The sequence below is a fragment of the Penaeus monodon genome, unplaced genomic scaffold (genome assembly GCF_015228065.2).
Source record: "Penaeus monodon isolate SGIC_2016 unplaced genomic scaffold, NSTDA_Pmon_1 PmonScaffold_8280, whole genome shotgun sequence".
NCBI lineage: Eukaryota > Metazoa > Arthropoda > Malacostraca > Decapoda > Penaeidae > Penaeus > Penaeus monodon.
This window is the reverse complement of record NW_023663527.1, coordinates 1-10,212: the sequence shown is the minus strand read 5'-3', so window position 1 is coordinate 10,212 and position 10,212 is coordinate 1. Positions and strand designations below refer to the sequence as shown.

General features: G+C 33.2%; 1 pseudogene; it reads left to right on the top strand.

The window, feature by feature from the left end:
• The first annotated feature begins 247 nt into the window (after positions 1-247).
• On the top strand, positions 248-9,954 carry LOC119571839 (annotated as a pseudogene).
• The last annotated feature ends 258 nt before the right edge of the window (positions 9,955-10,212 follow it).

The following is a 10,212-nucleotide window of genomic DNA, read 5'->3' as shown; positions in this document are numbered from 1 at the left end:
GCAAAAGGAAGATTTATTTTATTTTTTAGATCACAAAAGATATGAAATTTACTTGTTAAATTTATAATTTTAAAAGTAAAGTAATGTGGGGAGTGGCATCCAGACTATCAAACATTTGTTTTTTTTTATCGTATGTCGTATTTTAAAATTTAAATAAGGACCTCACCCGTATTTGGTTTTTTTTTTTTTTACTCCCCTTTACCCTTTGGGGACCCATCAGGAATTGGGGGGTTTATGGGAGGGGGGGATGCCCCACCTTCCTACTCCCTCTCAGGGGGCCCCTTGGGGACCCTTCCCCCTGGACTTTCCATGGGGGGCAAGTTCTACAACTTCCCCCGGGGTGTTTCCCGTTGGGGGCAGTTCCTGGCCCCCCCCATTATGCCAAAATTCATGACAACACTCAAATAGATATAAGTATGTACGATTTTTTCAAAAATTTTAAAATGAAGTTAGTGTTCCCATATTCACAAAAAAAAAAACAAGAATCACACTCATTCGTTCACAAAAAGAGTCAAAAATTTTATTGTTTAAAAAAGCTGGGATTTTTTTCTTAGACAAAAGAATTCAGCATTGCATATTTACATTATTATTTTGAGGATTTCATTGCATGATAAGTGTAAAAATGAAGTAAGAAAAAACTTAGAAAGTTAAGTACATGTGAGTTAAAACTACGAAAACTAAACTATGATTTTATGAAGTTGTAGTGTGCCGTCTTAGTTGTATATTTCAGTTTTTATTTATGTATTATTGTCAAATTAAAAGAAGAATCCTTTTTATAGCTTTTATATTTGTCTTTCCCAAAAAGTTTAAAAAAAATTTCAAAACCCGGGCGAATTTAGCCCAAAAAGGGAAAAAAAATCGTAAACCTGCCCCACCAAGGGAAAAAAAAGAACAGAAAAAAGACCAAAAAGGGAGAAAAGAAAAGTAAAGCGTCCGTCGCCGGGGACTTTGGAGGAAGTATACGCAAGGGGGGATGTATTTTGGGGTTTTTGGGGAGCATATATGTTTTACGGGCATCTCTACGTATTTTTGCAAGGGAGATTATTTGTTTGAGATCAATTTTGGGAAGTGTTTTTTTATACCTTCACTTTTAACTTTTTTTTGTCTTTTTTTTTTTTTTGTTTTTCTCCCCCCAAAGATAAAGTCTATAGTTTGCATGTATTGGAATAGAACTTAACTTTTTTCTTTTTTAGTTTTTTAAGAATAACCCAGGCATACTTTACAGTAACATTTTTTAAGACACCTGCGCTGCTTTCAAAAAAAAAAATATTTTCTATCCAAAACGCTTGAAAAATCCTGTAATCTGTGTGGATGGCCCGGTGTGAAATCCATACAAAAAAAATTTCTTATCAAGCAGCCTTGTGCAGCAATTCCTTCAAGCCTCAGCCAAAAAGACAAAAAAACCCCAAAAATGTCATTCTGGCAAAATATACCAGGTGGTTTTCATAAGCTACCCTAGGGGAAACCATTTGGGTTCTTTTTTTGTCCCCAAATGATAGCGGGAAAGAAATAGTCCTCTAAGGGTTTCAAATTGATACATCTGGGTTTTTAGAAAAAAATTATTTCTCCCTTTTACTCCAAAACCACTCTTTGAAAAATTGGGAATTTTGCATTGCCATGATTAATAATAAAATGTAGTCTGTAGAAAAATAAATTGGCCATCCAAGCGTGCATTAACCTGTTGCATCTAAGTAATGTGGATGTCTTCTCATGGGGTGGGGTCTTTTTTGTTTTCTTTTCCTGTCCCCCATCTGTATTAACATTTTTTTATGCTGTATCATGATGGTAAAAAAAACTGTTTTCCTTGCACAGACTCATATCTCTTTGGGGAGTCTTCAAGTCCATGGAATAATAATTAGTATCATTTTGTTATTTGGGGTAATTTGTTTATATTTTCATATTATTCGTTTTTCTAAAAAAACATTCTGCACTATTGGTCATGGTGGCAGGAATAGAGCCTGAACATGAAATAGTGTCTTTTGGAGTCACTCTTTACCAGTAGAAATATTTAAGAACCCTTCCCTAAATCCCCACTGAGTCAAATCTTCATCCAAAAAATTTGTGCAACTTATTTTCATGGAGGCACATTCCCTTCACCTCAGCCGGCAGCCCAAATTTTCCATGAGGTGATGGTTTCATCACCAAGATTCAGTAGGTATTGTTAATAACAATTCTGTAATTATAAGTCAATAATAAATTGACTCCTTGGTGGCTTTACACTTGTGCAAAAAAATTCACAAGTTCACTACAGTAGGTAGTGTATATATACTCAGTGCCCAAAGGGGGAATTGATCAGCAATTAAGCTATATTGCCCTTTTTTTTTAAAGATGCCATAGTTCCAAGTGCATATTGATGCATCTGCAAATAACTATAGTTTTAAACTCACAATCTGTCTCTCTTAAACTATCTGGCTATATAGCTATATAAGATATAGGACTTTTACAGTGTTTACATTTTGAAATATTTATTTAGTTAATAGTTTTTTTTTCATATTTTTTCTTCAGCTGAATGTAGCAGAAATGCAGAACCTTCTTGATGGTTTTTACTGCAAGATTCTTGGATACTCCACTGATTTGGCTGAAGGGTTTAGCTTCCTATTTGAATGTTCGCATAACCCAGTGCATATGCCAGATCCAACTTCAAGGGAAGCCAGATTCGTATCCCACTTCACTGTGTCTTCCCAAGTCAAAAAATTTAAACCTCATAGTGCATCCATAGTCTTGCTTAGATACAGACACTGCAGCCAGCATCTTTTTTTATATGAATTATGACAAAACTTATAATTGACCCTATGTCATGTCTAGACAAAATCATTTTCATTGTTTGTCTTTCTCACTCTTTCATAGTGAGTCTCTCACTTTCTTATGCTTTTTTTTTTTTTTTTTTTTTTTTTTTTTTTTTTTTTTTCCATGAATATTAAAAACTTTATTCTGGTATATTTGCTTTACCAAAAGTAAGCCAAATTAAGTTATTGTAGAATCATGTTGAAGGAAAATAAATAGACAAAGCCTTTTCTTGATAGTTGTATTCTTTGTTCTACAGCTGTTGCTACAGACCCTCTCCGGTTGCAATGACAAGGTGCTTGCGCATTCCACAAACACTGTGTAACATCCATGGTGCAAGAACAAGTGAAGGGGTAATGTGGCTGGATACAAAGTTTCATTCAGGTAATTTTAACTATATAACTTGAACACAAATACTTAAAATTGCAAACAAGTTGAGTTGATTCTCAGAGACATGCTAACTTTTAAGAAAAAAAAAATACTGTAAACCATCAGTTTTTCAGTGTAATAAAAGCTGAGGAATTTCTTGTTTTATAATGAAAAGAAATGAGGATAATTTCAGGGTTTGAAAGATGTCCTGTAATGAAGTGTAAAATTCTAAAAGTTTTTATTTTGGGAATTCTTTAACCTACTAATACCGGCAGGACATGTGTACTGTTGTATCCACACCCATAGTGATTTTAGTTTATTCATTTTGTACCATAGCTGGTTCTATAAGTCACCAAAGAGTCAGTTACTAAGCCTACCTGATCTTGCCTATTTACTCTATTCCTTGAATTAATTGAATCCTTAGTTGCCAAGTGTATGTGTAAACAAAATTTATAAAACAAAACTAAAGTGGTGAGTGCATGTACTGCACTAATGTGTTAAAAAAGGATTTTTTGTACATCTAAAATTTAAGTAAAATAAAGAGTTTTCACCCTTTCCAACAGATCATGTCAATGCACCGTCCACATGTATGTGTGATGACTTGCCAGCATATTGTGAGTTGCGTCAGAGTTTTCAGTCCCAAACACCCACATTGCCTCTCCTTACTCTGGCTATTGGACAGGCAGGGATCAATGACTTCAATGTTGGTTTAAAAGGTAATTGCTAATTAAATTTTTTATCCATTTGCTGCTATTGATCTTTAAAAGTTTATGTCATTGGTATGTCTATAGAAATTCTAAAATCAAAATATCATTGTTTATTTCAGTATGGGCTTGAGATGATGGTGCCGATTATTGGTTTGAAGAACTACTCCTCATTTGTGGTAGACTATGGAGTAGTGTGTTTGGGGAGGAGGTGGTGGCGATGGCGAAGACAGTACAAAAGTCTTGGGGGTGCGAGAGTTTTTCTCCATTCTAGACTTCACATGGTGCAACTCAGGGTCACTATCAAAACCAATCCAAAGACAACTTTTTGCTCTCTATCCAAAAGTGAAGGTAATTATGCATTTACAAATTATTTGCTCCAAGTCTGTAGTATATATTTGTGAGGAACATGAAGATAGAATGGGAAATAAAAAGATGACAACATATATTTCTGTGCATGTATTCTTTTTGTAAATACTCAAGTGAACTATTCACATGCACAGTAGTTTACACTCCTTGGAAATTATTTAGGAATGAGTGAAGTAGGTGTAAATTTACATTTGAAGTGCAGGTATTATTGGTATGCTTTTACATGAATTTTACATGATCCATGGTGAATTGAAAACTTAATTTTCAGACCACTGCCTTTAGCTCACGTCCAGAAGTAACTCTTCGCAATTTCTTCCCCTCCTTCTTGCGACGACTCGATCCAAGTGCACCACATCTGTTAAGAGTAGAGGTTAGTTCTTTAGCCTTCTAGATTTTTCTGTATTTCAGAAAACAGTGTTTAGTATCTTGTTGTATTTGGGTCACTATGTGGAATAATAGTAGTTGATTGCTTTTTTAGTCTGGAGATTAATATTGTTCGTGATAGATCTAATTTATTTATTTATCTTTATTTTTTTATTCATTATTTTTATTATTTTCTTTTTGTTTAAATATACTTATTTCCTCTACACAGTTGCTAACCTGCTTGGTTCAGTGCCTGACACAGGACCCACATTGCTGGAAAACTTGGTCACAGATGTACCTCAAGCATCTGCCTCAGTCTGCCCTGCTACTCGTCCATTTAGGTATAGAAAAGCAAATATGTTTGTGTGTGGTATATATATAAATGTTGACATTAGGTCAAGTTTATATTTATTGCCTTGTAATTTTTTTTATTTGCTATATAAGTCTAAATTAATGGTTATGATAAATGAATTACAGGTAAAGAATGAAGATTTTAAGTCAGAGTTGCGTATCAAGAGACAAGAGGTACTAGAAACGATAGAAGGTTTTGCAGCTGCAAATGAAAAAATGTTACAAAAGCATCTGCAGTAGCTGAACTAGAGAAGCTAGTAAGCAACAAAGGTAAGTGTCTCTTTTCATAAATCAAAAGATAACGTCTATTATGTTTAGAGCAACATCTAAAAGGAAATCTCTAATTTTAATTCACTAATATATTATAATTATTTTAAAATTTACCTCCATTTTGCATATATATTTGGGAGTGTAAAGCAAAAGCTTAATAAGTAAATTACTATGTATGTAAGATATATGAGGAAGTAACAAGGAAAGATAATGTGGCTTCCCTGTATGTATGGCTTCACTAGTGTCTTAATCTTCCATACAAGAAGTGAGTGGATAGTATTGATGGTTTTGTGCGCAGATGCAGACAAGAGACACTGGTGTACATTTATCAAAATTTACAACACAATATGAAATTTGATAATTAGTGTCAGTTGCATATGAACAATCTTTTTGAAGCCCTTTCATCATGTATACAAAGATATGTGGATATACAGCTCTTGATCATAAAGGAAGAATGCGGCATGCTTCTGTACCCTTATCAAGATCACCCAGTCCCATAGTTAATGCTAAGCAATATGAGTCAGAAGAAGTGCCATTGAGATATTCATATGTACGCGCCTCTAATTCATTCCACCGCTATGGAAGAAGTCGAGGAGAATTCCTCATGGGAACATAGAAGAAGACAGAGTAAAATGCTTCAACTGAAGATAGTTCTTTAAGCAGCAAGGAAGATCTGTTGGATTACCATGCTAACTCTCTTCAAAAGGGAAAATTTTGTAGAATGGTTCAGACATTTGGAAGTTAAGGAGTGGGTGTAGCAGTTCAGAGGATTTGTTGAATGATGAATATGATGTCAGTGATGGTATAAGTTAGCAGTGGAATACCAGAAACAGATGGCAGTGTCTTCAGCAGTCAGGAGGATCTCCTTGAACCTCAATTAAATGCTCTGCAAATGTATTTAAATTTGTACGTAGCTCTACCTCTGGAAAAGGCAGCAGCAGCAGCAGTAAGTTTTCCACTGGGAAGGAAAAATATTTAAGCATTGAAAAAAGAATGTACTTCACAAAGAAGTGCATGAAACCTTCTGATATGGTTTCAAAGAATGAAGTAGACAGTTTAAAACAAACACCTGCTTCACAAACACCAGATTCATGTGTCCAACAGATCTGAGTTCAGAATTAGCAGAGTTATCACCGATCAAACTAAAAGTTCAGAAAGCTGTTGTGTTCACCAGTTCAACGTTTGGTAAATCACCTCAGCCATGTTTGTGATCAGGTAGAAGTGATCAGTAATAATGTGAAATCTTGCAGGACACATTTAGAGCTCTTGAATGCGAACAGCATATTCTTAGCATAAAAATCAGTGATTTAGAGTCGCAGTTTGAAGAGAAGATCTTATCTGGCTCAAATGTGGGGAAAACCACAATCATCGTCAGATGTTTTAAAGCAAACAAATATAATAATAAAAGTGAGAATCAGCCCGCAGATTTGATTTTTGATGAAATTGAAGCATGCGGAAAGTAATGTCTTGGCCAAAAAGTCTGTTTTTGCTAAAACTGACTGAAATCATCATAAGGTATGCCCTTAAAAATATCTGGTGAGTTTCTTTCATATAGGTTAATTCACATGTCTGCTATGATGTAGCTAATAGACAGTGGTTTGGGGGAAGTTCAAAATGCTTTTTTCTGGTGTAACCATGCATTAATATTAAATATATGAACTTGAATGGTCTTTATGATTTTCATTTTGGTGAAATTGAAAAGATGGTGTATTAAATAGTCTTTATGATTTTCATTTTTTGTGAAATTAAGTAAGTAGACATTTACCCGAGAATTAGAGTGTTCTGAAAACTGTTATTTTGTGAGAGTTTTGAGGCTTATTATATAATTCATTTTGTGTGGGTAGCTAGGTGCAACCCCTCATACCTCCACTCATGCAGGTGGGTGGGTGGTCCTTTTTTGTATACCTAGAATGACAGTGCCCCTCAGTCTGCTGTCTAGACTTTTTTTTTTAGTAATTTTCCATAGTATAAGAGTTTCTGGTTTTATTTTGGAGTTTGATTGCACTTATTACATGTTTAATGTACTCATTCGGGTTTATGTGTATTTTGAATTTTCAGATATCTTATAAAATATATTTCTCTGGCTTGCAAAGCAGTTTGGGTGCGTAGACTCTTATGCTAGAACTAGTAGGTGATATTTAGGTTTCTGAAATGTATTTTTATATTGTTAAAAGTTCTAATGAAGTAATGTAATGAAATTTCAGTTTTGCTGGAGGAAATGAAGGTTGCAAAAAAGAAAACACCCCGACCATATATGGCAAAGCTTTGGTTATACTTCTTGTAACAGTCATTGTCTGGGATATAAAGTGCAGGGTCTTTTTATGGTAAGTTGCCTTTATTTTTGCAAATAATTTTATACACTTTTGCATATATTTGTGTTCAAGCAGATCACATGTCCCCATAAACTTTAAATGTTATCCCTGATATATACATAACAATACACCAGTTTGTATGCCACACAAAATTTTCAAACATACACAAAATATATAAGGCATGTGCATTTACTGTACCAAAAAATACAGTTATCATTCTTTTCTGATAATAAATATTAATAGAATTATCCCATAAACCTTAATGTAAATGTTTATATTTATTTAAGAAATTTGTAGATTTATATAATAATTTATGTTTACATGTATTTATCTTGCTAACTTTTATCGGGATAAAGCTTGGCCAGTATTTGAGAAGCTTGGACTTGTGCCATATATTGAGGTTGTGGAAAACACTGAAAAAGTCGTTTATTCGTCGTACAAGTGAGTATTTTAAATTTTCCATTATTTTCTTTCTTTTCAATGAAAGTATAAAGTGACAAAATATTAGAATCAGTCATTACTAATCATTACTTTTTTCTTCTTTTTAAATTTTTTTTTTTTTCTTTTTCTTCTGTTTTCTTCTTTTTTCTTTTCTTACCTTTTTGTTTTTCTTTTCTACTTTTCTTTCTTTTCTATTTCCTCTTTTATTTTGATTATTCTCTTTTTTCTGTTTTTTTTTGTGTTTTTTCTTCTTTTCTTTGTTTCTTTTCCATTTTATTTCATATTCCTTATTTCCTCATCTTTTGCTTTTTCGTCACTGTTTCTTTTTCCTCCTTTTTTTTTTTCTTCTTCTTCTTAATTTTCTTTTTTCCTTCTCCTTTTATTATTTTCATAAATAATATTATTATTATTATTATTATTATTATTATTAAAAAACATGAATGATAAATTTTAATTACTTGCTCTTCATTTTTTCACAGATGAAAAAAATGTGAATTCCCCAGGAAGCCAGTACCCCTAATTGCATAATAAGTCAGTAAATTAATCTTATTTCTCTCATTTTGCAGATGGGGTTATATTAAACCTTCCACTATACTATATCGTGGATGTGAACTGGCTGGGCCATACTTACTGCTGGTTTTTAGCCAAAGCAGAGGCAGTGTGGGGCTATATAATGAGTGGAGTTGAGTCTACTTCAGAGTACATCCCTGTCATTAAAAAAAAAGTGAGTCTGATATAATAAAGGTAATAATTGTTTCAAATATAATCTGAGAGTTTTTTTTTGATAACTCGTTTGTTGTATAAGTCTAGTGAAAAGATTTGCTTTCCACTTTTTTCATCAGGATCGGTAACATGGAAAAATCAATTTCTCATCCTTTATATCTGCCTGTTTAACTGATTTTTTTTATTTGCTGACTTTTTTCCACCCATTCTGTTATAGTTGGATACTGCCATCCCTGGATTGAGTGAGTCTGTAATCTACTATGGGAGTGCTGGTGTTGATGGTTTTCTGCTCGATGCATCTTCCGTTGGAAATACTGCTAGACCCCACTTGCTAAATATTCAGGAATTTTTGATTTTCACGATTTTTTGTGTAAGTATTTTTTAGGTTTAAATTTTGTTCTCCTTTCACAATATCCTTTCCAATGTTATTCTACTCTCTTTTATTTTGCTGCTCCTCCATCTCCTCTAGTTATTTTCTATTTATTAACTATTTTGTCTCTGCTGTGAAGACGATTTGTTCCTTCATGAAACCTAGTAATGTAATATTTGGATATCATAATTAATTTACATACGTATAATGGTTTTCCTTTCATTGCAGGGCCCCTTAGCCCCAGAAAATCTATACCAGTATGGGTTTTTGGAGCTTTTGACAAAGGTCAGAAGTCATTCCTCAGAGTCCATACAACCTTCTCATGGCTTTAGATGATAAAGCGCATGTTAGTGGTAAGCTGTGTAAAAAATTAGTAAGTGGATTGTAAATGAAAAGTTGTAGGGCTTTAAAAATTTATTAATGGTTTTGGGATACCGTTAAATATTTTTGGTGTAATGCTTTTGGTTAGTGAAGAAAATCTGGGCCTCTGTTATTTATAGAGGGTCACACTTGACAGGGGTATCAATTACAGTTAATTCGAAATTTGTGCCAGTAGGTGCATATTAAGAATCAAGTACTTTTTGAGATGAGTTTCTGATATATTTTTTAAGTGTATGCTGCAGAACCTCTATGCTGGTGATATATTTTTTTGGGTTTATAAACAGCATTGGTTACAATCCTTACAATCCATTATATCTTTTGAAAGTGACTTGTGCCCTTTTTGTTACCATTTGATATTTACATATTTATTGCCATATTATATGTATTGATGTATTAAACTCATTTTGCATAAAGGTAGGTAATTTAAAATATTTGTTCATGTAGTGTTATTGGCACCTAGTACACTTCAGTGGTCACTTTATGGAAGAACAATAAGATCACTATGGAAGATGTGTAAATTTCATTTTTAGGTGTGAAGCAAATTATTATTTTTATCAGTAATTGATATGTTCTTACGGAAATTAAGAACAGATTTGATATGAATATTCTAAACAATTCATTGTGTAATTTGTTTCCCTTGTCAATCTTTTCATACATGTCAACTTTATTATGATGACATTTTTCGGTTCAAAAAAAAAAAAAAATTTACATGGAGTTGTGATAACTGTAATGGGTTGTAACCCAATTTTGGGATTTTTTGCTTTCCAGATTGTAA